The 27,500-nt window shown below is 41.7% G+C and overlaps 2 protein-coding genes across 8 annotated transcripts in view; both read left to right on the top strand.

Moving 5' to 3' along the window:
• CD151 (CD151 molecule (Raph blood group)) overlaps window positions 1-26,714 on the top strand; it is a 169,630-nt gene extending 142,916 nt beyond the window's left edge. For 3 of the 4 annotated variants that reach the window (XR_016466758.1, XR_016466759.1, XR_016466756.1), the window contains one exon: window positions 135-26,714. The gene's annotated coding sequence lies outside the window, so the exon portion shown is untranslated. The remainder of the gene's footprint in view (window positions 1-134) is intronic. The other variant, XR_016466757.1, reaches the window with a different exon arrangement.
• The window catches only part of TSPAN4 (tetraspanin 4), a 392,906-nt gene that overhangs the window by 95,497 nt on the left and 269,909 nt on the right, over window positions 1-27,500 (top strand). The window lies entirely within an intron of this gene.

Genomic DNA, 27,500 nt, shown 5'->3' with positions numbered 1-27,500 from the left:
CAAAAAATAATTAAGCCTTTACGCTTTCCTTGCTCACATTGTATTTTGTCATTTCCTAAAAGCAGTTTTATTGCCTATATGCTGGATAGTTAGGCTCACAGCTCCTTTTCAATCACTTTTTTTTCCTGAATAAGCCTGAGCCCCAGACAATTTTGCAAAGCAGAGCAGACACTACAGCATGAGTCCAGAGGGAAGGCTCCTGCCTGCTGGCCCACAGCTCCTCACTCCCTTTGTGGATGATCTCTCTGAACAGAGGTTTCAATAATAAGCCTGCAGATGTGGTTCTGTAAGTGATTGTTCTTCAAGGACAAGATGTTTGTATCTTGTCTACTGCAGAACTGCTTGTTCTAAGCCCCCCAGGGTTCATCTCTTTCCCTTCCTCCCACAGCTAAACTTCAATATGGTCTGTACTGATGGATCTATCATGAGCAGTCCCATTCACGGCCATAAGGAGTCTTGGCATTAAGCAACCACGTGCATGTGTGGCTTTGCTATAAGCTGAAGCACCAGTGTTAATGTGCTGCTCCTCTTCGTAACAGATGATTTCAAGTGAAGGTACTGTTGTGCAGGTGCTGAGTAAATGAGATTTTTGTCAGACCCACAAGTGGATTGTCCTTTAATTCAGTGGAAATTAAAGTAGGAGTGATATAAGTTATAGCTCAAATGTGCAGACAGTATATAATGTTACTAATGTGTAGTGTAATTTGAAAAGGATAGTCTGCTTTCAATTTCCTTCAGAAGACTTGCAGCAAAAGGGGCTTGTTTGGCTGTTGTCCTCTGTGTGTTGGACTTCGAGCATTCAGCCTACCTATCTGATTGACTTGAAATTCCAGGTGGCTTCTTCTGTGTTAACTGCTCTACTAGAAGCTGATGCTGGCTGCTATTATCTTCAGCTGAGTAGCTGCTTGTCCTCAGCTACAACTCAGATAATAATAACTGTGCATCTCAGATAATACTTTCAGAGCAGTGCTTGCTGCCTTCAGCCCCAGAATTGCCTGTTGTGGTGTTGCCGTGCTTTGTCCCATTCATGTCAGAATCTCCTTGTTCTACCACAAGTAAAGCTGGCTCGTACAAGTCTCAATCTCCATCACTAAATTGCCAGTGGCCAGCCTTAGTGCAGCTTTTGGCAGCCTGGGTGAGGCTGCCCCAAGAGAAGAACAGTCCAACCCCGTGTTACAAACAGAGTCAAATTACAGGCAAAGTGTGAAAGCGTAAATTCTGACATTTCTCCGCTATTATGTAAATTTGTAAATCAGTGCTCTTTTTGAGGTTCTTTGTCAGCAGGTTGCATGCTAATTTGTTGATAGCTAAGGAGCAATAAGACTTGGAAAACATTCACCTTAATTAGGAGATGAATATTCTCTGGAGTTCACGATTTGTCCACGTACTTGTTTTTGCAAGGGTGACCTCTTGTTCAAAGCCTGTCTTTTCCTAGTGTGATCCCATAGCTAGTGTCAGGCCCCTTCCTCATAACCGTGCTTACACTGTTCCCTTGATCAGTTAGCAGCTTTTGTATGCCTTAAACTACAATTTCTCTCCCGACTTCACTAAATACAGTATTTATTTATTCAAGTGCCTTCCCTTTTCCCAGCTAGTTGCAGTTTCCCATTCCTCCATTGTTCTTATATCGTAGTTTGCTTTTCCTTCAATTTTCTCTGTCCTGCACAAGCTCTGAAAAATGCTCACATTGTCCTTCACCTGCCTCCCCCTCACAATGGCTGGTACTCAACTCCTTCCCTTGATTCTTGTGCTGCTTTCTCTGCCTTAGTGCAGGTGAGAATTGCTCAGTGCTCCCATGTGCTTCCCTCACCCCTGCAGTGTTGAGGCTTAGCTCTGGCACATCTTGGAAATGCTGTTACAGAGCATCCAGTCCAGTTCCCCAGCCTGGAATGAGCTTGCTGCACTGGGAGATTTGTAGGAGTGAGGTATCCTAAAACCTTTGCTGAGCCTGTGCAGACTGCAGCACGTCAATTGCAGGTGTAAAGCTGCATCATAGCTGCTGTTCTATTCCAGAATGTGTAAATTAGTCGTGTTTGCGTGAGTTCTGGCTACGTTGCAATTAAAAAACAGATGAATAAAATAAAGTATAACAAACAAACTGAATGTTGCAGGTAAGTGAGATATCCTTACCCCTTCTGGGGTCATGCAGCACTCTGGGTTTATTAGCACATTGTCTTGTTAACACACTGAAGTTCTTTCTCTCCCTTTGCTGTTTGGGAACAGAGGGCCTGAAAGAGTAAAGTGATGTTCAGAATCATTTCTTCATCCTTTAGTTAAATAAGATGATGGCATGATAGCCATAAGGATGATGCAAGGCTGAGTGAGTAGTGAAACTATGCTAAAAGAAGCAAAAACATCAGAAACCAACAACTATGCTATTCCCAAGAAAAAAAAAAAAGGAGTTTTTCTTATCTGATGGCAATAGAGAGGAGGGTCCAGTGCCCCTTCACTAACCCGATGCAGATACAAAGAAAAAAACAACTCTGGAGATACCAAGCTGGGATTTGCTAATGGCTAATTTAGATCAGGTATATAAGTTGCTGTTGATCCTCTCAGTTTGTGTAAGTGAAGGGTATTGCTCATACACTTTGTTCTAGAGTGAAGCATGAATCATTCAGGAGAAATCTGCAATTGAAGGGCAGCTGCAAACAACCAGCATCCTATGCTAGTGGTTGCATGCTGCAGTCAGGGCTGCTGCCTGGAAAGCTCTCATGGAAGAGTATTGGGCCTTGACAGATGTGGTAGGAATTAGAAGACTCCCTCAGATGAAGCCTATTTCATGGTATAGTCAAAAATACTCTTCCCACTGTTTTCTCAGCTGAATGAATCAACACTGACCCTTGGTGGTTAGAGTGACTCAGTGCCTGCTGGTCTGCCATGCATGGCCTTTCCTTATTTCAGCCTGTATATCTGACTGCTGGGAACTCAAGTAACGCAGGTGTTGGCTAAAGCATTGGGTATCTTATTTTATAGCTGATCAGGATGATTTTTTAAGATGAAAATGTCCTCTAGCCAGTCAAGTTTGCATGGAACCTTGATTTTCAAATGGCAGGTTTAAGTGGGTCTCTTAAATCTCACCCTTGGATGTACCAGGCACTGTTGTGTCAAGGTACAAAACAAAGAATCCCAGTGAACCATTATTCTGTGATGTTACTGTGTTTTTAGAGTTTACTTCTATTTGTTATTGAACCTAGGTTGTGCTTCAAAATAGAATGTAAATAGTTACCACCTGTTCGCTCTTCAGCCAGACAATTTTTATTTATTTTTTTCAAATATTTTAATCAGGTACTCCTCAACAGAAGTCAGTTTGTTTCTCTGGCTGGCATCTGATTTCTGGCTCATTTTCTGGCCAAGTGGTATCTATTTCTCCTGCTCCTCTTTGCATCTTTGCTTCCAGTTGCTCAGTGTAACATCTAACATATGATCTGGCAGCACTAGAAGCTGTGTTTAAACTATGTCAGTACTGCCATAAAATAGAGTGCAGATGAAGGGTATGGTCTTACAAGAAAATTATATGAACAGGGAAAAAATATTTCAATTTTCAACTTGTTCCTGTTATTCAATAAAATGTTTCATTGATATACATTAGACATCTGTGTACTGCTGGTGATTATACTTAATGTATACATAAAAAGCACAGATGCATTGAATGCATGTAATGGTGACTTCTGGGGCCCAAATTCAGACACCAAAAGGAGCTACAGAGGGGATTTGAAGTTTCTTGAAGGTGTTGCTTTGTTTGAAAGTACAGTTTTAGTATATGATCTCACATGTATACATTGTCCAGGAGCTGGACAGAAAAACTCTTAAGACCTTTTCAAACTCCTCACCTCTAGTTAGTAATGCTTAGAGCTTGCATACATGCATGCATCCTCAGTATTGATACAAAAACTGTGGACACTCTTGCCGAGCTGTGTTTTCCCATGCTTTTCTCAAATGCTACTGCTAACTGATTTTGGATATAATAAAACTTAGGAGGTCATGGAGTTGGCCTACGTAAGTCTGGTCTTATTTAACAGCATTTAAGAGAGAGCTATGAGACAAGAGAGTGGTTAACAAACTGCTGTCTTTCAGACTAGTGGCCACATGATGTGCTGCAGAGCTTTCCTGGGAGACTTAAAGCACAGAGGTCTTACTACTTTACACTTTACTGCTGGATTTAATTTCCATTGCTAAAGTTTTTTTTTCCAGTTTCATTCTAAGCTTTCTGCTGGAGATGGCTGCAGCAGTTTGATTGTAAAAGAAAACTAGGAGTTTGAGGGGCTGAGATTTATATTGCAAGCTGCTGGTTTTGTTGCTCTATAAAATACATGTGTGCTTGCTGTGGCTCTGCTACAGGGGGTCTGTAGAGACCTGTTGGAATTCCTGTATTCTGTTTTGAACTGTGACTTCCACTTGGATCATTTGGAATTTGGTTTTAGTTTTGTTTGCGTGAATTATGCTGCTGTATGGCAGGGAGCTACTTTCAAATCTATCCCATCTTACAAATAATAACATTTAAAACTGTAACTGAAATTAGAAAATGGGCCTGGGAGGAATGCTTTCACTTGAAATTAATATAACATTTTTAATCCTAAAAACCCTATAATGGTGTAAAAATAATTGTACAAGTGTACTATTTAGGATTTGAGAGGAGTGAAAAGTGAATAGGACAGTGCGTACGCAGACTGTAGAATGAATCCTTCATGTTTACATGATGTCTATTGTGTAAGGCAAAAGGTGATTGAGTCTTTTCCTATTTAATCAAGAGATCACAAACATGTCAGCCAGGGGTGACTTTTCCCTTGGAGACATGTGGTCCATCCCCACCACAATTTATAACCCAAAGTAAAATCTCCCTGTGCCTTACATCCTTGCTGTGCTGAGGACAGATGACACGTGCCAGCACTGCTCCAAGCATCCCAGAACATGTGAACAGAAATCGTGCACCTGACTGGTAGCTCTCAATGGCAGTTCCTACCACCTAAACTGGCTCTGGACTGTTCTGACATTGATTAAAAAACAAATGTTTTTGGTGATGGAATAATCTGAAACTTCTGAACCACAAACCTTATGAGTTCAGGAGCTCAGGTCAAATATGAGCCAGTGATGTGACAGCTACTAAATGGGATGTTTCAGCTGTGTCGCATGCTAGAAATCACCCTTTGAATCTTAGTTTTCAAAGAAACAGAGAAATGATGAGATACTGCAGCCTTGAGAGCCATGTCACTTTGAGGAAAACTCACCGTTTGGCCTCATGCAGACAAATTGAAATGCAGGCTTTCATGAAATTGATAGCGTGCCCTTGTATGCCTGTTCTTCTTGAGAAAGTTCCTACAGTGTCTCACCATCTTCAAAAAGGACGTGTCTGGAAGAAATGTCGATGTAACAGAAGCCCCCCTCCAGGACGCAGCTTTTGTTTATTAGGAAGCACTGATGTATGAAATAACAGTGCTATAATCATCTGTAAATGAACCACAAACCAGGAGTACATCCGCGAGCGTTCTATAATGAGATGTGTTCTCTAAAGTTGCAGTTGGCTGGAATAAATCAATAGCCCACGGAGTGCAGTTTTATTTTAGCCCTAAATGTGCGAAAGGCAGTTTTAAGTGGCTCAGTGTTTGAGAGCACGGTATGAAGGACTTTAAAACTTCCTGACTTTAGCCATTTTCTATGCCTTGAGTTGTGTGCTAACTAAGTAGTAATAAATTTCCTGAAAATATAGTAGGTCTTTCATCTTTATCTTCTGTGACTTATTCAAAGGAGAAAAATAATTACGGCTTCTTGTTCCAAGGAACATTGTTCAGTGTACCAGTGTTTAATGACTCCTCAGTTAAATACCATTCCCAGCTCATCACTTTTGAGCCATTTGTTGTTTGTCCAAGGTGCTTAAACAGAAAAAGGGAAGAACAAGAGAAAGCAGAGGAAGCTCTAAAGTGTATGTTGATGTTTCAGCAAAAAGATGGAACAGGAGAGGAAGTACTAGTTTTGTTGTTCAGACATCTGCAAAGCAGTGGTCATATCATCAAGATTATAGAAGCAAAGAACGTCCCAAACACTCTCTTGGACAGTGTTCTCTTCCAGAATAAAGGTGCACAATGTCTAGCGCAGAGGTGGTGGTGGGCTGCTTGTCATTTGAACAAGTGAGTTCTCTGTATGGCATAGATTTGTTACTGCTGGATGCTAGCTGGGAGAATGCAAGTCAGAGCAAGGCTGGTATAGAAAAATAAATCAGTTGATGACAGAAAAATTTATGGTCCATCACAGAAAACAGAATGGGGGCTGTGATTTATATGTTTATTTGCTTTAATAAATATGAAAAAATAAGGCATGGTATTATTCATAGGAGCCCTGATGGTGAATGATGATAGTTCAGTCTGTGCCTGTCTGCCCAGTAGATGAGTCTTTCCTGGGAAGAAGTTCTTGGGCAGTAGGCAACATTTTAAACAGGAAGCGTACGTATGTATGAGCAGGAGATACATCACCTATTTCTCGCTAAGACTTACCATCCTGTTTTTTTGTTTTTTTTTTTGCTTGGTTGTTGATTTAAGGCAGTGCACTGTTCCATTCTGTGCAGGTTCTTTTATTCTGAGGACAGAGTCTCACTCACTTCAACACTTAAGCATTGATGAGAAATCCTTTTTTTCTTTTTTACCTTTTTTCTTTCTTTCAAAGGGCAGATTCTCAGAGGTTGTCTTTGGATTTTTTGGGGTTGCTTTCAGTAACATTTCAGGGTAATGAGCCTTTGAAATTCCCTATGAGCTTCTGTAGTTTTTTGAGAGCTGCCACTCATAATTCTTCTTGGAGTGTCTTTAGCAGATACATTAAGCAGGGTAACACATGTTGAGACTTCACAATCCTCCAGATGCTACTGTGGCACTGAGGTGGCCTATCAGCAGGACTGATGTTTTACTTTGCCTTGTTTCTCACTGGAGGAATGTGTAACTGGTGAAATGACTCCATTAAATAACAAAGCAAGGGAGGGAGGTTGGTAATTAGCAAACCAAGGGACAAACCTTCTACTTGTGACAGGCTCTCAGCACTTGCATACTGCATCAGACAGCTTTATCAAACAGGTTGGACCAGCACATCTGGACCTTCCCCACGTGTTTTTCCTGTGTTACCTTCTGGCATTCATTGCCTTTATGCCTGGCAGCAATGACTACCCAATGTCTCCTGGGCTTAGAAGAAATGTGTTTACCATCCCTCTGGCATAAAACAAGACATGTAGCAGAGTTGGTTTTATGCTGATACATCATTTTATCATTAACTATGCAATTGAATATGGGAAGAGTGAATACTGTTTTCAGTTCTTGATTTGCAACCATTCTGAATGCTTACACCTTATATGATACATTTCACTTGCATCTGTTATAAAAACAGTGAAGACATATCCAGCTGTTTCTTCTGTACCCGATCTCAGGCTGACTACTTTTTCCTGCAGCACTTATTTTCCAGGGAATGATTTCTGTTATTTCACACAGAATCACAGAATTGTAGAGGCTGGAAGGGACCTCTAGAGGTGATCAATAATTGTGCATACTGCACGTGGAAAATACAGATATGAGTTTGGAGTTCTGAAAGGCCAAAAGAAGCTAACAATTTCTGATGGTACAGAGCAAATGTCTGAAATGCCTACAAGGGCCTCACAAGTTGGGCACTAAGAGTCACCGTGAATCTTACTTCATACATCTTATTTTATGAAATCTCATCTAAAACACATTAGAGCACACTTTAAACTTGACCTATTCAAGATGTCCCTGAAAACCTCCAGGAAGGAGAGCAATCAGTGAACTTGAGGATAGGCAAGTCAGGGACTGTGCTTCACATGTGGTGTTTTATGGAGAAATGCTTCCCCACTTGCTATATCAAGCTTTATAACAGTGTAGTGGACTCAGCCGCCTTCTACCTTCTGTATTAATTGAAGAGGCAGCTTCTGAATTGCATTACCTTTTGCAATAACATTTGTAAAGTACTTAAATGACACATTTACAATTGCTCTCTTCTTTAAATTTAAATCTTTCTCATTCACATAGTCACAGCTCAAAAGTCTTGCTTAAGGCAATAGCATGCCATAAAAACCTAATGCAAGATAAATGGGCCCTTCCAGCTGCTGAGCGATGAGAACTGGATCTATTTGAATAGTTAATACAGACTGAGTTTTTTTATTGCCTTTAGCCACCTCTTATAGATCTTACATCCTCTTTTTTATGTTGGTCCTAATTGTTATTAGTGTAGCCCAAAAAATTTGACTGATGCTTGTGTAAGATGAAGGTAGATGAGGCAGTTAGGGATTTCTTTGTTTCACCTACTTAGGCAGTTTTGTGGCTTAGATTTGGCAATTGATGCCAGTTAGTCTAACCAAGCTCCTCAGGATAAGACATATCAGTAGCATAAAGATGAGTGTTGCAAGTGTACCTCTCTTTATAGCAAGTGTAATCTTGGAGATGAATAGCATTAGGTTGACTGCCTGATTTCACATAGCTCCTCAAATCCTCTAGGATGGGAAGGTGAGGAAAGTCAGTGTTGGGAGGAGCCACCTAATCAGTGCTTCCCAAGCAATGGAGGGCTCTGTGAACATTTAATCTCTTTCTCTCCATTAAATCTCATTTTATGCCAATATTATGGGGGAAAGATTTTTGGAACTTAATGTGAGCTACTCCTTTCTGGTTCTGTAAAAACTCTAAAGGCTTTAAATACTTATCACTGGGGAAAAATGTGACCTGTGATTTGTAACCCTAGCAATCATGTTTTCCCAGACTGTGTTCATAAAATAATTTGTTACAAAACCAATGTGATACCCCTAGCACTTTTGTTTTATAAATAAGTGGCTTTTCACGTTCTTAGTGCACACATGGGCGCTTCTCATGCAGCAGACAGAGGAAATGAAGTAGCAGATGCATGGCACTGCTACTCATTGGCTCAGTGGAAGGCATCTCTCCTGTGCAGCATAAATCAGGAGATTTTAGGAGCAAAAGTACAGTGCTACACTTCTCATTTCCTCATTCATCTTCGCTGTGTTGTACCCCCTTGGGGGGAGTAATATTTTGATGGGTGAATGAAATACCATTAAATTTACCATTATCATCAATCATCATGACAAAGGAGGACAAGGGTAGGCTTTGAACTAGGTCTTGCTACTTGTTTAGTCACTGAAGCCTTTGCAAAATATGTATAAAACTGTTTTTTTAAGGCTGTGATTCTGCGATACAGGCTTTTTTACAATTATACCTGTAGTGGATACTCCTACCACTCACCTGTACCCTTAAGGCATAGCAGCATCTCCATCCATTGCTCTGGTGCAATTGCAGCCTCTCTGTTCAGGGAACCAGTCTGGCTCACCTTTTTAGAGGAAAAAAACCAACAGGAAACACATTTTTGGGGAGTGGTGGTTGTTGGAGTAGGGGGAGGGAGGGGGGGTTTTCTGAAGCTGCCCCCATTCCCTGGTCTGCTCACCACCTGGCTTTGTGGAGAGCTGAGCTGGCACTGAGAGGAATGATTTGTGCTGAGGGACAGTCATGGCTGCTGTGGGGTGAGAGAAGAGGTAGAAAAGTCTCTTGCCTTTCTTAAGAGACATAAAAATGTGAAAATTAAAAGGTGTAAGAAAAAGTAGCGAATTGTATTGGGAACCTAAAGCCTAATTTGCTAACCTGTGCAGGTGTTGGTAATGCCTCAGAGTCAAAGACATTGAATAGGCAGGATCCTTTGGAAGCTTTTTTAATAACTTCTTTTTTTCCCCTTTGTTGAGACTTCTTTGAGATAAATTCTTCAGGAGAAGCAGGGTGTGTTGCACAGCAGCAGGGCCTGGTGTAAGGATGTGGACCAGGGCTGTTAAGGGATTGTGAGGCTTGGGGCTTCCTCTGGGTCAACTGCACCAACTAACTTCTATCAAGTCTCTGTTTCAGCAGCAGCCACTTGTGATGGCATACAGCAAAGCATTCTTCAAACATCTTTTCTCTACATTTTGTTCTCGGAAAGTCACTGAGGACATGTCAGATCTTGGCTATCTTTTTGAAAGGAACTGCTGTACCTTGAAAGAGGGGTGGTTATGCCCTGTCTCTCAGCCTGGTTTTTTTTTTTGTATTTTTTCCTGTGAAACATCATCCTGCCTCTACTTTGGTGTAGCTTCCGTCTCTGAATCTGAGGCAAATGGTATTCAGTGATCTACTCATTAGAGGCAGTTCACTTGATTGCTCCTCTGGTGAATGTGGCATCATGGTAGTGTGGCAGAAGATCAAAATGTTGTGCATCCTCAGATTTCCTGCTGGGTGGCAATTCTAGTGCTTGTTTATGCTGTCAGTGTGTGCAAACACTTAAGAGTCCGTGAAGCAGAAAGACCTTTAAAAAAAAATCATCCTCATTTTAATATGTAAAGAGTGTAGGTCAGGATTTGGCAACTAATTTCATAGAATCATACTCATTTATGATGGAAGATCAAGTCCAGCCAGGTCCAGGAGGTCCTAGACTTTGCTTGGTAAAGCAACGCTTTTGCTTAGTTTATGTTGCTTATGAAGCTCATGCTCACACTAGAAAAGGAATCAAGGAAAGAAATAATTCTGTAGTAAACTCAGGGCCTTCCTTGGGAGCAAGTAATACCTGTCCAAAGGGATTTTTGGTCAATTTTTTCATGTGCTAAGGAGGTCCACGCTGACTACTTTCTATGGGAGGAAGAAGGTCTTTTAAACTGAGTTTTTGTCTCCTTTCAGTTCAAATGTTTTCACACTGTTCAGTCCAACTCTTCTACTGACCTTTTGTTACTGAACATGTGTTACAGTGATATTTGGAGATACCCAAACCCTGTCTTTGTGCTGCAGAGTAATAAGCGTGTAGGAGTTTCCACTCTTTGCTTTTCATATGCAGCTAGTAAGTGTTCTTTGTAACTGGGGAGAAGTCAAGCAGGAAAGTCGAGGAGGAAGAGGCTTGGTGGAAAAACACAAAAACAATAAGGTGATGTGATCCAGCTGGATCTGCTTTGAGGAAGGAATTGCACTAGTTAAGGCCCAGAAGTCCCTTCAAACCTAAGTTATTTCACACATCTGAGCCTGAAAGAAACCACAATACCTTGGAAACATCATAGTTCTACTGTTTACTTGTTGAGAGGGTGTGGTTGTGGGTTTTAGTTCATTTTTCCTTTTGTTTCTTTGTTGCTCTTTTGGGAGTTATCCATACTTTGATGACAGGTTAGTCAGCCAAATTAACCAGAAGTTCTCCTTGTCTCCCTTTATTATCAAGGGAGGAGGGCTCCTTCATTCAAAGCTGGAGGCACTGAATGTCCTGCATCTCTGCTCTCTGTGCTGGTAGAGGGCATCTGGGGAAGGAGAAGCACTAGCAAGGGGACCTCAACCATCTTCTCCTCCTTTGCAGCCTCTAGGGAAGGACCCTACAGCAAAGTCATGTAGCAAGTTGATCCCATGCTCTCAGCATATGGTACAACATCATTTTGCTGTTGTGAGTCATTACAGTGAGAGCTGCCATGTCCTGCTTCCTTCCTGTACAGTACAGTTTAGTACACAGCAGAAAAGAGTTATCTTCTCAGTGAAGATCTGGAAGAAAAACATTGACCTTGCTATGTGGGCAATAATCACACGTGCCCCTTAGCCTGAGTATTTCCTTGAGCCTTTCTGCTCATGCACAAGGGGAAAGCTTGACAGTGGTTAGCCTTGCATTGAGATTCTGAACCAGACTCACAGTGCAAATGATGAGATAATCGCATCTCAGCTTGTGCTGGCAGTGATGAATTAAAGCCCTTGAGAGACAAGAGTGAACAGGTACAAGTGACCTTAGCTGACACAGAAGAGGTATAAAGAGGTATAGGGGGTTTAGCTCATCGTGTGGATGAAACTAGACACTAGCCTAGGTAAAGTTTACCAAAAGAAGCCTGGCAAGCTTTTGTCTGGTAACCAAAATACTAACAAATATTTAAGATGTTTTGCTCTAAACTCTTTTTATTTATTAGTTGTTCTCTCTTCAAACACCAGAAATAGCCTTTGCTTGGTGCCTCATTGGGTTTTTGTGCTTTTTCTATCTTCTTTCCATCCTCTTTCTACTTTTCAGTGTCTGTGTAGGCAGATTGTGATAGGACAAGGGGGAATTGCTTTAAATTAAAAGGGGAGATTTAGGTTAGATGCTAGAAATTCTTTACTCAGAGTGTGATGAGGCATTGGAACACTATGCTTGGAGAAGCTGTGGATGCCCCATCCCTGGAGGTGATCAAGGCTAGGTTGGAGGATGGGGCCCTGATCTAATGGGTGCCAACCCTGCCCATGGAAGAGGGGTTGGAACTTGGATGATCTTTAAGGTCTCTTCTAATCCAAGGCATTCTCTGATTCTTTTTGTCCTGGAGCCTTTAGAGCCTGCTTCTGATGGACCAGATTAACAGGCTTGTCAGTCAGCAATGGACACTGCTTGTTCACAGAGCTATACTCCTTGTAGGTATTGGAGACTGGTGCTTCTTTCCTTTGGTACCAGTGGCACAAGCAGTGATTTCCTGTTTTTCCTTGATTGATTGGCTTGCTGGGATAGCAGGTGACTGTAAAATGGGTGTTTCTTCTTTACTGTTGTCAAAAAGGCTGTACCTAGGTAGAGAGAGGAAAAGTGATTCCTCTTCAGCACATGGTCCCGTGCAAGAGCATATCTATTAAAAAAAAAAAAAAGAAAAAAAAAGGCACTGTTTTCCAGCACTCTACATCTGAAGACCTCAAAGAGTGCTGGGAGTTAAATCTGACATTTCTGTGACAGACATGAGATCACCTCTGTTTTGCAAATGAAACTGAGTAGTTCAGGTGCTACTTAGAATTATTAAGTCATTAACAGAGATAGAAACGTAATGGGAGCCCTGACTCTTAGTCAAGCTTGTAGAAAGAAATTAGCTGCAATGAAGCTATTAAGCTAGGTTCAGACTTTATGTAGTTGAACTAATAACTGATGTCTTTTTCCTGAAGCATTGAGCAGCCACCATCTCCCATAGGAATTTGCTGAAGTGTTGGAAGCTCAGAGGTTCTGCAGATCAGATTCATGAAAAGCAAAGAATGTTGTACAATTGTTTACATTAGACCTATTGATCCTTCTTAAATGAAAAGTTGTGTTATGCACGTTAAGACACAAGAAAAGAATAGCCTCAAGATTATTGGCAAGCTTTCTGAGGTCATTTGGAGTGCATTGAGCAACATAGAATCAAAATTGGACTGGAAAAGAAATAATGAAATATGAGGGCACACAATGAGAAAGAGGAATGAGAAATACTGGAGGGCAGTGGCAAAAAGGACAAGGTTGGTCTCAGTTCAGAGGATAGTGGGAAAAGTCTGTGCATAATAGCAGGAACTACATGGATTACTTAGCAGAATGGAGTATTTGGGGCAAGTAGCACAGCTCTAAGGATGTGCTCAGGACCTTGCATTCTTTTGTCTTCTCTCCCAATGAAGTGCCAACCTTGTGTCCTGCCTGTATGCTGTGTGATGGTGCTCTGATTTTGGCTGAGTCTTCCAGGTGCTGCTCTAGTATAAGCAGAACAGTGACTTCCCAAAACCTGCAGGCAGCAGACTGAAAAGAAGGATGAAGTTACAAGTGTGTGAGAACTCTAGAAATGAATCCATGTCAGCAGACTTATAACTCAAAAACATCTCTCCCTTCACTACACCCTGCATCACTATTGTGTTACAGATGTAAAAAGAAGTCAGAATCATAGTGTTTCTTGTTATATAGGGGAAATAAATAAGTGCTAGGTGACATATGGGAACTGTTAGGTGATGGCCTGAACCAGTGATTGAGTATCTGGTGAAGGTGTGTACCAGCCCTGGGAGCTCAGGTGTAAGCAATTCACCAGTGCATCCAGAAGGGGTGGATGTGAGTCTCTTCCTGCTTAACATCATTAAATGAAGGGGAAGCATCTCTATGTGGAGACTGCCTCCTTTGGAATGTTTGGCAAGCCCTGATCTTTGAAAAGGAGTGTTTCCTTCTTTATTACTGGATTGTGACTGCTACCTTTCTTGGGTGATGTGAAGCTGATTTAAAGCAGCTATTTCTGCTGCCTCCTATGCTTACAATTGGTTACAGACTCTGCTTTGCTGTGACTTGGGATAAGTAGCATAACTGTCCTTGGGGAATATAGCGGACTAGATCTCTTCGTATTCACTAAAAGAAAAGCTAATGAGTGTGTGAGAGAGAGACAATGGGTGAATGTGTATGTGGGGCATGGGAGAACAAAAATTCTGGCAGGGACTGGACTGTGGTGGGAATCCTGGATAAACCTCCTTTGAGGGCTCCTAGTGCAAAACATACGTCATCATCCTCTCATTGGATATCTATTACTTGTATGGAAGTTCTGTATTTCTGCTTCACTTGTAAATAGGAAAGATGATCTGTTTCAGTAGAGCTTTATTACCAGGGACTTCCTTTGTGGGAGTTACTTAATGGAGAAAACAGCCTCTGGAGAACAATTTCAGTGCTCTTGAAGTGAGAACTCTGGTCTAACATTATGTTGTCTCAGGTTTTCCTATATGTCCTTGTGTAAGTAAAATAGCCTCTGTGCCTTAAGTTCCTTGGAATAACATGAGGAAAGTGGTACTACCTGGCTTGATGGGCATAGGATGATAAAGATATTAAAATTGGTGAAGCAAACAAAGATAGAATCTGAGTTAATAGATATGTCTGCCCACCCTGAGGCTGCTATATTTCTCTTTTAAAATGGGTAGGGAGTTTTTTGTAAACTAGGCCCCTTTGACCTATGAAAAACCCCTGCAAGAAAATAGAAGGCTACTGAGTTGCCCTTCAGCATTCATTTCTAGCATTGAAAAGCCCTGGTGGGTTACTGGTGTCAGGATTTCTTTTCTTGGCTCTTCAAGTATGGACATACAAGTAAGTGTCTGGTGTAGTCCTGGCTTCTCAGCTACATCTCAGAAAGCAGTTGGCAGCATCAGTCATGACTTATAAGGGCAGTAGAGTCAGCTTTCTTCTCTTTTTTACTTGTTGTTTGCTAGCAGTGGGTCACTGAGGCTGAAGATCAGAGGATTTGCATGGCAATGCACAGTTCCATGTTTACCCATGGTGGGTACTGAGAGGGAATCCCCAAGCATTGGGATTCAGTTCTGGGTGATTCTGGCAAGTCCTTAGTGAAATACATGTGTAGCACTGCATGACTAACCCCCGAGTGAGGGAGCAGGCACTTGTGTAGATACATCACTGTGTTGGGAATTCTCTAGCTCTTTACTTGCATTGAGTCTGAGTTCTGTGATCTGCTCAGATGTTACAGATCTGACAAGAATTGTAAGTTAACATTTTAAGGTAATGAAAGGAAGATCTGCCTTCCTGAAATTTGTTCAGGAGGTAAATTAGTTTCCAGTTGACTACTTTGCACAGCTCTGGTAAGTAGTTGATTTTTCATAAAATATGGACAGATGTAATCTTTGTAAGTTTTGCTTCTTCCTGAACAGAATATAAGCCTAAACAGGGATGTCCCTGGGGAATGAACCTAGGAAGTCTGGATCAAAAAGAACAAATGTGCATTTCTTGTACTAAATGATTATGCATGTATTAGCGGGAAGCTTTCAAGTCTCTATGTTCAGCCTACCCTCTGGAAAAGAAAAAGGAGCCATGAGATGGCAGTTCATCTGTGCTCAGCTGTAACACAGTCTTTCAAATCCTCACCAACCAGTAGACCACCACCTTGTACTGGAGCTGATGCTGATTGGAGTTCTTGGAGCTGAAAGTCAAGATTTACTTCTGTTCATGTCAAAGCATTGCTGGTATGATGTTGGCTTGTTCCTTAGCATTGATGTGTGCTTTGACTGCATGCAGTAAGTGTGGGACGGCACTGTTGGACCTAAGGGGGACAATAGGATTTTTATTACCCCTGAAACAGTGGAAGATGCACTTGAGAACTGCAGTTCTCTCTATGGGGATTGGAAATGCTTAGTGCCTTTTAACATTGCTTGTGGAAGTACGCTCTCCTTGGAATGCTTGGTGGCCAGTTAAATGACTGGTGAATGCTTTCAGTAAGCACTGAGAAGGGGGGTGAATTCCTTTTGCTGAGTCTGCCATGTTTTTTACTATGGAAGGCAAAATGCATCCCTGTTCCTTGCTGCTGCCTGGTCTTTGGTGTTCTTGGTTCCTGCAGTGTTCTCAGGAGCTTGGCAGCCTTTGTGGGGAGGAGATCAGACAGCTAATGGAGATACGGCACAAGCAGAGTGTCTCACAGCTACAACATCAAGGCATATATGTGAAATTGGGATTTCCCATGGTTGTGGCTAGAAGTTCTGGCTCTGCTGCAGATCAGTCATGCCACCTCAGGCATTTCATTCCCCTGAATGTTTCTTTTCTCTTTTGTTCCTATCTTACTGCCAGGAGGGGACTGTATGGTGCCCTTTGTTTGTATAGCATCCAACTATACAAGAGCTTGAGTCTCCTGACATATCTATCATACTAATAATGGTAGGAAGGAAAGAAGGTACCTGTCAGAAACTTCTCCATACCTTTTAGTTATTGGTACATTTTCCTTTCTCTTTTCTTTTTCTTGCTTGAAGGGGAATGATAAGTCCGTTATCTTTTATTCCTTCTAAAAGTGATGAGTCTTGACAGGTCTGGAAATGCGTTTCCTACAGTTACTCTAAGCACACAAGGGCTATGGTGGCTCATTTATACACCCACATAGCACAACTCAGACATTTCATTAGCTTGGCATATATCTTTTGTTTGCAGTGACAGACATGTGAAAATACAACAGAAACAGGCCTTGAGGAGAGAGGAGGGGAGGGAAGGGGATGCATCGCTGCCTGAAAATTGCTGTCTCAATGTGTTATTCTGTGCATAAGCTGGGCAATAAAAAAAAAGTCTTATTGTTTATTAGTAATGCTTTCTATGTATGAGAGGTGATGTGGGCTCAGATAAACAGACTGTGGCCCAGATGGCTGCTTGTGCCACTCAAACAAGATTGTTCTGTGATCTCTGCTGGCAGAGGAAAGGAGAAGGGCATGTAAGGTTTTCCAGTTGGTTGGGATTGATGGAGTACCTTGGAGATGGGAGCATAAGGCAGATATGTGGCCAACCCTCTCCCCTTTTCCAGCCTTGTATCAGATGGCTCTGCTCCTGGATGTCTCCTCTAGCAAGAGCCAATGTATGCTGGACCATTCAAAGAGAGTGACAGCAGCAGAGTGACAGTCAGGGGTGGAGGTTGTGGGGACAGTGCTGCTGTCTGGCTCATGTGCCCATAGCAAGGGCTGTCTTTGGCTGAGCACATTCAGGCTGTGAGAACTGAAATGCTCTTGAGGCTCTGAGATGAGCACAAGGCTAATTTTAAATCCCAGATATGCTGCCACTCTTGCACTGCATAGCTCCAGCCGTCCTGCTCTCTGTCATCTTGTTGCTGATTCATCTTTCCCATTCAGCGCCATCCCCACTATTTCTCTGTGCAGTTCCTGGGTGAGTGGTTTTTGTCCGTAAGCCTGCTTGTGTGCTTGCAGCCAGTGTCCTGGTAGTGCTTGTCCTTGTCAGATCTGTCCCTCTCATTCAGCCAGCTACAGTGCCTGGCAGATCTAGGCCTACTGCCAATGCATTTTCACTGCTTTGGTCTCCCAAGCAAAAAGTTGCTCTTTGCTGTAGGTAGCAGAGGCTGACAGATGTTTTGACTTCTGGTTTTGTCCCTACCCGGCTGTCCTGGAGATAGAAAAGACACATTGAATCCAGTGCAGATGGGAGAGATGTCTGGTGGGATCTACCAAAGGTCAAATGAAAACTGTGGAAGGAATATATTGGTGCCATCCTTTTACCATCCCCTTCTTCATCCTGAATTTGAGCTGCTAGAGGGAAGAGCACTTTTGGTCACCCAGATCTTTGTAATATAATCTAGCTTTGTTCCAGCCTAGTTCTCCTCTCTGGAAGGCTACATCAGTGCTCACGTTCTCCATGCCTGTCTTTAAAAAGTAATCTATCAAGCTGCTCGGAGGAGCTGCAGTGTTCACACTTCTCATTGCTCAGGGAATGACTGTGTGGCTGCCACCAGAGCTTGAATTCCAGTGGTGAGTGAGGAGCCTCTGTAGTTTAAGCTATAAGGAATGTTTTGGACATATTTCTTTGATGGGGAGAGGGGAAAAAAAAGCTCCCCAAAAAACAACTAACACCTAAATATCCACAAACTACTAGAGCTGTAATGACTTTTATGTCTTCTGAGCAGCTGAGGGACCCAAAACATGTTCTGAAGTGCAGGACTTCAGGGGTTGCTGTGGTCTAATTGCCCCAGCTTGTGCTGCTCCTCAGTTTGAGGGCAGCTTGGAACCTAAGCTCTTTGCTTTGCTGGATAGAGGTGAGATGTTGGGATTTTTTTTCTGGGGTCATCAATAGGATCTGCTACAAAAAGCCACTTCCATGCTGCTGTCTAAAACATAAAATACTAACTGTAATATAAACTTGATGCTTGTTACTCTTTTTTTTTTCCATAGGCTTGCACCAAGACAAGAAAATTAATAGTAGTATTTTGTGTGCAGCGCTACAGATTATTTATGATGCTAATGCCTATTTAAAGCCATTAGTTAATTGAACTTCGAAGACTTATATGCCTGATCTGCCAAATTCATGCGGTGTTATAGTTTTTATTTCATGTTTAAATTCTGATCTCTGGTCGTGTTTATTGACTGAGCTGCGGCTCAGGGCTTTTTTATTTTAATTTTTTTTTTTTATTTGACAATAAATTCCCAGCATTATGCTGAGTAAAAGAAGAATGAGTAGGATTTTTAAAACGGCTGTGTCCTCATCATCTCGTGCGCTGAAGGCATTGGCTCATTCACTACATTGTTATTGCTGCTGCTTGGAAAGTGTGCTTTCAGCAGGTGTCTAAGCAGTGCTAAATTGTAGCAGGTCCATTGCTCTTTGGTGCTGTTTCTTCTTTAAAGTGCTAGACAAATGATGCTTCAACCTTTTGAATCAAGTGGTGGTTTTCAGAGGGCCTTAAATGATTTAAGAGCCAGGTTCCCCTTGGCTTAGAGTCAGACTTGGCGTTCTTTAATCTTTTTAGGTATTTAAAAAGACGTGCTTTCTTCAACAAGAGTTTCTGAATCTGTCTCTTTGAATACTTAAAGAGCCCCTTCATCTACAGTGTCAGTATGTTGTCACAGCAGCACAGTGGTGGAGAGGAGATCCATGTCTCCATTTTATGGCTGGGGGGCTCCAGACCCCTCACCAGTTTTGTTGCCCTGTGCCTTGTGTGTCTCTGTGCTAAGGAAAGGTGAAGGTCGTGTAGAGGAAAATGCATTTAAATGTGCTACTGTACTTATGTTGTTCATAGTTCCACTCATGGTGTCCCACAGCATAAGAGCGTACCTAATAAAAGCTGGCTGGTGTCAGCCACTTTCTCTGGGTAGTTAGGTGTACACTGAAGCTCCTCTGTAGGGCTGACCCGTATAACGTCCAGCTCAGGAACTGCATGGGGATCTGAAGGAACTTCAGTAGGTAAAGTTGGAGTGAGTTTGAAAAGATTCTTGCTTTGAACTTTAATAAGGTGCTGCTGCTTTGGGATCCAGCAGTGGCTTAGAGTTGCTGGGAGCAGCTGGAGCCTTGCTTTTTGGAGAGAAGTGGGGGTTTCTGTGGAGAATGTCCTTTCTGGGCAGCCTGTGTTCTATGCTCATTGTTCTCTTTCTATGAGGAGTGCCTATCTACAGCTGTTCCAGGCTGTGCTGGGAGCAGTCATCCCCTGGGAAGAGGGACTAGGGGGAGCACAGGAATATGTTTTCAAATGAGTACTTAATTAAAAGTGCTTAGAATAAAATAGTAATTCTGTGAGTTAATTATTTCTGGGCAGTTTTTAACAATGCATCTTGGCTTTCGTATGCCTCTTAATATTTGTTTTGAGGTTTTTGTTGCTGCTGCTGCAGTTTCTTTGTGTTTACTGCTCCTTGGTTAGCTGCAGTGTTTTGTGTTGGCTTGACAATGTTGTGTGTCCCAGGGCCTGTGTGTTGCAGTTATCTGGGCTGAGCCAATTGAACAGCTGTAGTCCTCTGGCAGGCTGTTCTCCTGAATTCGAAAATGTGGTTTTGATTTATTTTTGTTTGTTTTAAATCCTGTTTGGCAGTGGAGGCTTTATACTTACTATGTTCTGATTATTGACAATGGCAAACTAGTTTGTTTGAAGTTTAAAAACTTGAAAAGGGGCTAATGAAGAGATTGCAAAACTGCTGAATTGTTTTTAAATGCCTTTTGATTATCTTTTTAATGTAAATTTTATCTGAGATTATCAATTTTTCTCCCCAGAGATAACTGGGGGAGCACTTGACACACAAAGCTGAGTCAATCAGCCATTTGGTGACGTACACATAGAATTAATATATTTAAGAAAGGACAAAAAACACCAATAGGCAGAAGATGAGGACCAAAAAAAAAAGTGAGAAACAGCAGAGGAGGGAGCATCAAGGTTGGAGGAAGTTTTCTGATGGTGATGCACTTATGGAGGGTATGCGCTGAAGCAGATGGATATTCCCTAAGTAAGTGATGGCCATGGAGATTCCATGCTATGTAATCTCTTCTGGAGCCAGATGAAAGATTTAAGAAGGAAAGAGTGGCAGAGAAGAGCTCTCATGTACTGATGGTAAACCTCCTGTGCTGCACTCTGGAATGATGAGGAAAGGATAAAACCATTAAAATCAATGTCTTTTGTTTCTCACAAAGTGAGTCTATTTTAACTAGCAACAGGTTATTTTACTTGAGTCATTTCTGTTTTGCCTCTGATGGGAACTGGTAAGCAAAATCTCCTGGTGTTTATCTCAACCTGTGATCTTTCTTATTCCTATTTTCACCTTGTCCTTGGTACCCAAATTGATGAATGAGTGAATGGCTGGGTGGACATTGACGCTTAGCCAAAGCTAACCTGGCACAGAGTACAAGAGGTTTCCTATCAAACTAAGCAACTCTCACCTTTGTATGCCATTCTGCACTGCAGCTGGAAACTGCAGCAGCAGCTGTGTTGCCTTGTTGAGATGCACAAATAAATGCAGCAACATGGGGCTAAGACTGATGTTGTGTCTTCATTCCATCATTTATTCGGCTTTGTAACAGAGCTATGGCTGTGCTGAGTTCCGTGCTGCTCTGAATGTGGTCCTGTGAATTGAGCTAGCTTAAACCCTTTGCGACCACATAAGAGCAGGAATCTTGTAATACAGATGAGGCAATCAGGCTGTGTGCTGAGAGTATTTGGTGATGTAACCTGTGTGAGATCAAGGTGGTATAAGAGGGGAACAGAAAATGGGAATCAGGAGCCTAAGCCTTGTGTTTGTTGCCTGAGATCCAGCTAGTCAAAGTAGAGCCACCTGTGATTGTAAACTGTGTATGTATGCTCAGAGAATCCTTTTTCTCACGGACACATCCAGTCTGTGAATTTCCATCTAACACATTGCAAGTATGAGCTATTGCAGCAACTGTGACTGCTGATAAAATCACTAAGGACAAGATGGAAAGCAGTAAGTGGATGTAACAGGTGAGAATGGGAAAAGAGAAACAATATGAAAATTAAACAGACTGGAAATGCGGAGTTATGGCTGAAACTGTTGATGCTGACTTTACTAGAAATGGCATTTCTTCTCTGTGAAGTCTTGGCTTGAACTGTGCCATTTGAACAGCACCCCTTGCTATTAGCTGCGATCCCAGTGGAGCATCTCTTTGAATTTTAAGGTTTTAAATCATTACTTTGCCTACAGATTCATCAGTTGTATGTGTGATGTGGAAATGCCAACCTCTGCGCTTGTCTTCAACTTTTTTTGTTAGTGCTGAAAAGCGAAAGCAAAAATGACATCAAATTGTTTTTATTATTCTTAAACATAGAAAACTGAAAACTGATTGTGTGAAGAATATTTTCAGAATATTTATGTTTAATTTTTGTTACTGCTACTGGAAGTTTTCAGTCACTTGAATATATATAGAAGTATTTCTAGTGTTTTCCAAGGTGTCAGGTAAAACAATATAAGAGACAGAAAATAATCCCTGTTGAGTACATGTGTTCAGATCTGGAGATTTGTGCTTCCTGGTATGGAAGTAATGATGAGGTGGAAGGCTGAGTGCAGCAAATTCAGATGAACGCATCTCTCCTTTCACATCTGCATCAATGCTGGCCAAAATCACAGCCTGCCCAGAGGCTGTCAGCTGGTGTTAGGAATTTAGTCCCTCTGTAGAAGAAGTGAGACAAATTTACTGTTTAAATCTGTGCTGAGCTTTGTGGGGTTTCCAAAGTCTCAGCAATTGTGATGGGAGGAAACATACTAACTGTCCAAGAAAGGAGTTTCACTTTGGGTAAGATGTGTTGTGTCCAAAGCAGCCTAGCTAAGTGAACCTCTAAACTCATCATTGTACAACACTGAGGCTTTTTCTTTATGGTATTCTCCCACGAACTTGCAACTGATGTATTACTTGCAAAGGTCTTATGCTGGATGCAAGCAGAAGACTCGGTATTTTGCACTTGTGATTTGGAGGTGGGGAACCAGCTTCAGTGCAGTCTTCCTGATTACAACTTTCTCAGGGCTAGCTATTCCAGTAAGATGCCATCCATGGTTATGAAGGGAGGGTAGAGGCTGTCGTAAGCTACCTGGTGGTGGGTGTTGAGCTCCAACATCAGTTGCTTCACAGAAGTAATTAAATTCTTGAAAGATCAAACAAGTTTATCTTGAATTTAATTTCTCGGTTGACTTTTATCTTGTATTTGCAGAAGGGGGAAGGTCAGAAAGGTATTTGTGAGTGTACATAAAAATGCATTCACCTTCGTAGATGTCCCTATGTGCTGAGATACTGACTTTGTTATTCTTTCATCATCTCTAAAATAAGCAAACCACCTGCCTTGCTTATGATCTTGAATTTTTCCTTTCCTGCATTTGCATTCGTTTTCACTACATACATACATATGTGTATACTGTGTGTGTGTGTGTATTCCTCTTGATGTACATCAAGGACTCTTGCAATGTTTTGTAAGCACAGATTCCGTGATTTGTGAGAGTTAGCAATGCAGTTAGTTGATTATATCAATCATGGTCTCTGTCAAGCCTCCCATCTGTGACCCTGCTGTTGGGAGAAAATAACCATGTATATAATCCACATCCAAATAAAGCATTGATTTCTTTCATTTTCCTGGTGATTGATATTGCTTTCACAAATATACACTCAACTAGCACAGTTTACTAGTTCTAAAAAAATGCTTATTTAGCTGACTGAATCATTAATAATGGCTACAGTGCGACACTATGCTAGGAGTTGGGTGACCTTTGATATTATTTGCAGAATATAAATCAGAGCTGTTGTAGGCTGTTCCTCATTTTCTGTCTGCCTTCGTAATACTAAACTGATTTACACTGGTAGGATTTACTTCTCTTAAAAGAAGTACACTGTATTTATCATTTAATAAATAAAAGCAAGCTTAATAGGTGTTCAAGCGGAGCTGTTATGATCACCTAAGCTTCTGCTTAGCTTGAACGGAAGGCCGTCGTTCAGCAGTTTGTGTGTTCAGCCCTTAATTTTGGTTGTGGCGTTGAAGTGACAGAGGAAGTACCATGCACTTCATTAGTTTGTGGCAGTGGTTAATTACTCTTTGTATTAAATTATTCATCTTGAGGTTGTATTTTGCCCTGCTTTAGCTTAAATGGATTTCAGTGTATCCTTTCTGCTATCTTAATAGCTTCTATTGCCAGGAACCATCTGCCTATTCAGGTGGTCATTCTTGATAAGTTAGACAATTTAAAACTTATGATAGTAAGGTTTGTATGCAGGAAAGCATATTCCATAAGGTTCCAGCAGGACTGATGCACCTCGGCTTTTTTTCTTTGGATGTTGTGTATATGCTGTCTTTCACATGCAGTGACATACCGTTAAAGTTTTCTTTCAGCAGACTTCTGTGCTCCTCATCCTCTCGGGATGGTTGACTGACTACAAGAGCTAGGAAGGCCTGATTGTCTTGGAACCTTCTTTGCATCCAAACATTACAGATCTGCTTTTTCTTGTGAGACAAAAATAAAAATGGAATGAAATTACATGTCTGGAAGTAGATAGCTGATATGAGAAGGGAAGTAAATTTTCTTCGATTCTGCATACTCATTTTCTATGCTGTAGATACCTTTGTTCTTTAAGGATATATATAATGAGCTGTCAGACACTGAATGTAGCCTTGCTGTATATAGAGAGAAATAAAAATATTTTGCCTTTTGACATTTAAGAATTACCTTTCCTGGAGACCAAGCAAATGCTGTTAGTTTCCTTGATTTGTTCTCTGTTAGCAGCTAATGCTGTGTGATCTCACAGAGTTGTCTATCCCAAAAGGAATATAAAGGGCTCTTGTTTAAATATATTTTCTAACAAAAATAAGTGGTGATTTTCATATTTTATTGAAAAACCATTCCAAAAGAGGTCAAGAATGGAGAGGTCTTCAATACTGTATGCTTGGGGAGCAGAAATGGCTGCGGTGAGCCTGCTGGCTGTGCTGCAGAGCTGAGGGCACACTTGGAATATTGCATAGGGAGTGGAATAGAAGGTCCCTCTGTTGCAGCTGGACATGGGAGCTTACAAGTGAATTTGGATGAAACATCAGGTCTTGGCTAGCTCTTGTGCAAGATGGAGCAGCTGTAGGGCAGATACTTCTGCATCTTGTGCAAGCTGTCCCTAAGGCCCAGTTGTGATCTCCCTAACAGTAACCCCCTGACTCAGACCTCTGGATAGATGCTGAATTTGAATACCTCAGGCTTGGATGCTCAGGATCAGTGGTGCGTTATGTCAGGTTGTTCTTTAATTGTTAGGGATTTAATGGATTACTGAACTCTGACCACTTTGAGCCAGTGTACCATTGGAAGTGTGTCCCACGTGTGTGAAAATTTGCTTGCCAAATGTTCAGAGCTCATAAAAGCACCTGCAGTATGTTGTATTCACATTCTTTCTCTGAATACAGAGAATAAGAAAAAAGTGGTCAAAGGTTGGAGCTGATTAAACAACTGTTTTTTTCTCTCTTTTAAATTGCTATGGGTACTTAGCAAACTCATTTACTGGGGATAGTCTTGTCCAAACTGAAGTTTGTGCTGTCAGCAGAGTGAAAGGATCCTACCAAAGGATGCAGTGTCTATTTGACTATACCTAGTGTGGGAGAAGGAAGGGCAGGAAACCACATTTAATATTGTTGGGTGTACCCAACTCTTCTGGAATGGCCGTTGTCCTTTGTAATGCTGCAGAAATGATGCATTATAAAAAAATATTGTGGTCATTTGGGTGTCTGTGGCTCTTAAACACTTTTAAAATATAGGCAGAAACAGCTATATATGTTGTTGAAGTTCACCAAAATTGAAATGTCATAATACATTTCTAAACAAATTTGGAAAGGAAACTTAAGTTTGTTGAAGTGGAATTCATTCTGTCTGTCTCTAGCTGTTAAGCATCTAGTCCAGGAGGTGCTTCAGCCCAGCTATTTTGGATGCATGCTTTTGGGTGGGTAGGTTGTGCCCAGGTGATGCCTGTCTCCATTGGCTGCACGGAGAACTGGTTTTGATGCTGTGCCTGAGTTCAGCACTGAGGCAGCCCTACTGTTCAGGAGAGCTTGCAGCCTTGTGGTGTCATTTAAGACAGAATTTGTGTGCTTGGTTGATACAATTTGCTCAGAGCTGCTCTTGGGCACCTCCTTCTTTTCCCCCTGAGCAGGCATGTTTTCTTGGAATGAAGCCTCTGGCCCTTGCCAGATGTCTCCCTCTGGCTCCAGCTGTGGCCACTAGGATTTCACTACCCTTCATTATTTCTCAGGGCTGCTGATGATCCCATGTGGATCTGACAGTGGAGCAGGCTGTGGGAAGCCAAGTCCATCAGTTAAGTGTAAACAATTTGCAGCTTTTGCTCTGATCTGTTCTGATGGATTTTACCCAAAGATGACCCAGCAGCACTTTGCACAAATGCTTCTACCAGCAGAGAGACAGCAGCAACCAGAGGGCAGTAACTTCAGTGGCACTACAGCCTATAAGAGGAGCATCTTTCTGTGTTATTAACAGAAGAGACAGAGTGTCTCAGCCAGGTTTTCCATCCACTGGACCATGCTGTTCTCTAGTTCACATCTCATTCAAGCCTGAATAAGCTGAACCATTGGAGATGTGGTGTGCTTGGGGACAGATGTGATAAGTACCAAGGGGGATTTTCAGCAGCACAGTGCTGAGGAGGATGGGCTCTCTGAGATGTAGTGAGCACACACAGATAACTAAAGCTGGTTGTAGCAGAGGGTTTGTGAGAACAAACTACCAAGTTTAGTATGGATGTTAGCAGATGATTTCTATGCCTGCATGTGTTCTTACAGGGTCGTTTTGTTTTCTCATTCTTTATTGTCACAGATATGATGAGACTATAAATGCTCTAATCTCACTCCTTCTTAATTCGAAGTTTGGAATCTTCCTTGCTCCATTAAATACCACGTTTAACTTTATTTTGAAGTGTTTTAGTCATAGCGCGCTGGGGACAGAAATGGTACACTTAGTTCTGCTGAGTGGATGTAGTATAAGATTGACAGTCCCTGTCAATGTGTAATTGCAGAGTAATAGGATGTAGTATGTCATTATGGCAGCTCAATAGCACGAGTTTTGCAACTGTGCACTACTCCAGTCTTCCATTTCTTGTTAATCTACCTCGCACTAGTTTCTCCCTGATCTTCTGTGGCAGAGAATCAGTAGCATGTGAAAAAAATATATATATGTGCGTGTGTGTGTGTGACATACTCAGTTTCTGGCAAAAAAAAAAAAAAAAAAAAGACCCCAAAAACAAAACAGATGTATAATTTAAATACTATGGGAGTATGGGAAAGAACTGATACAAAATTGGAATCCAGCAGTAGGCCATAAGGAGTGAGGTGTATGAAAAGCTTTATGTTGTGAAATGAGCAGCCTTCTCCTGCATATCTACCAGTAGATGCAATAGTATTATGTCTATCCAGAGTTAATTAGAGTTGCTGAGCTTTACTAACCACATCACGAAGCCAAGACAGGGATCATATTCATGGGTTGGAAAATGAGGGCATTCTGTGAATGGATTACTGCTGACTAGAGAATCTGTCGGCCAGTAGTTTAATACTTCATATCCTGCATCAGATGCTTTATGCTGAGCTGGCTGACTTGAAGGTGTTCTCACTGAGGACCACCTTGAGACATTTATCCACCTAAAAAGTACTTTACACCATAAGCAGCTCTCCTTGTATCAGCAAAATTAAATAATACTGTTTGGGAATAGAAAAGGATTGTAATTTGGCTCTAAGTCAGAAGCAGAGTAAGGAACCAGACAGGTGCTAGAAACAGCTCCATCACTTAGAGATGTAACAGAGCCCATTAATGTTTCTTTCCTTGTAAGAGAGCCTGACAGTGTTGCTGTGCTGAATGCTGATCCAGGCACCTTACTAGAGCCACGTGTTCTTGGACCCCACAGCTGACACAGTCCTGCTTGTGTAGGCATAAAGCAGTTGCTGATTGTGTCCGTGTGCCTGGAGAAGAAAAAAGATCAGTTAGGTCTGCAGCTACAGCATCCTTGTTGTTTTTGGATACCAGTGGGAACACCAGCCT

This window comes from Phasianus colchicus, chromosome 5 (genome assembly GCF_987193195.1).
Source record: "Phasianus colchicus chromosome 5, bPhaCol1.hap1.1, whole genome shotgun sequence".
Classification (NCBI taxonomy): domain Eukaryota; kingdom Metazoa; phylum Chordata; class Aves; order Galliformes; family Phasianidae; genus Phasianus; species Phasianus colchicus.
The sequence above is the reverse complement of the archived record's forward strand: the minus strand, read 5'-3'. Positions and strand labels throughout refer to the sequence as shown.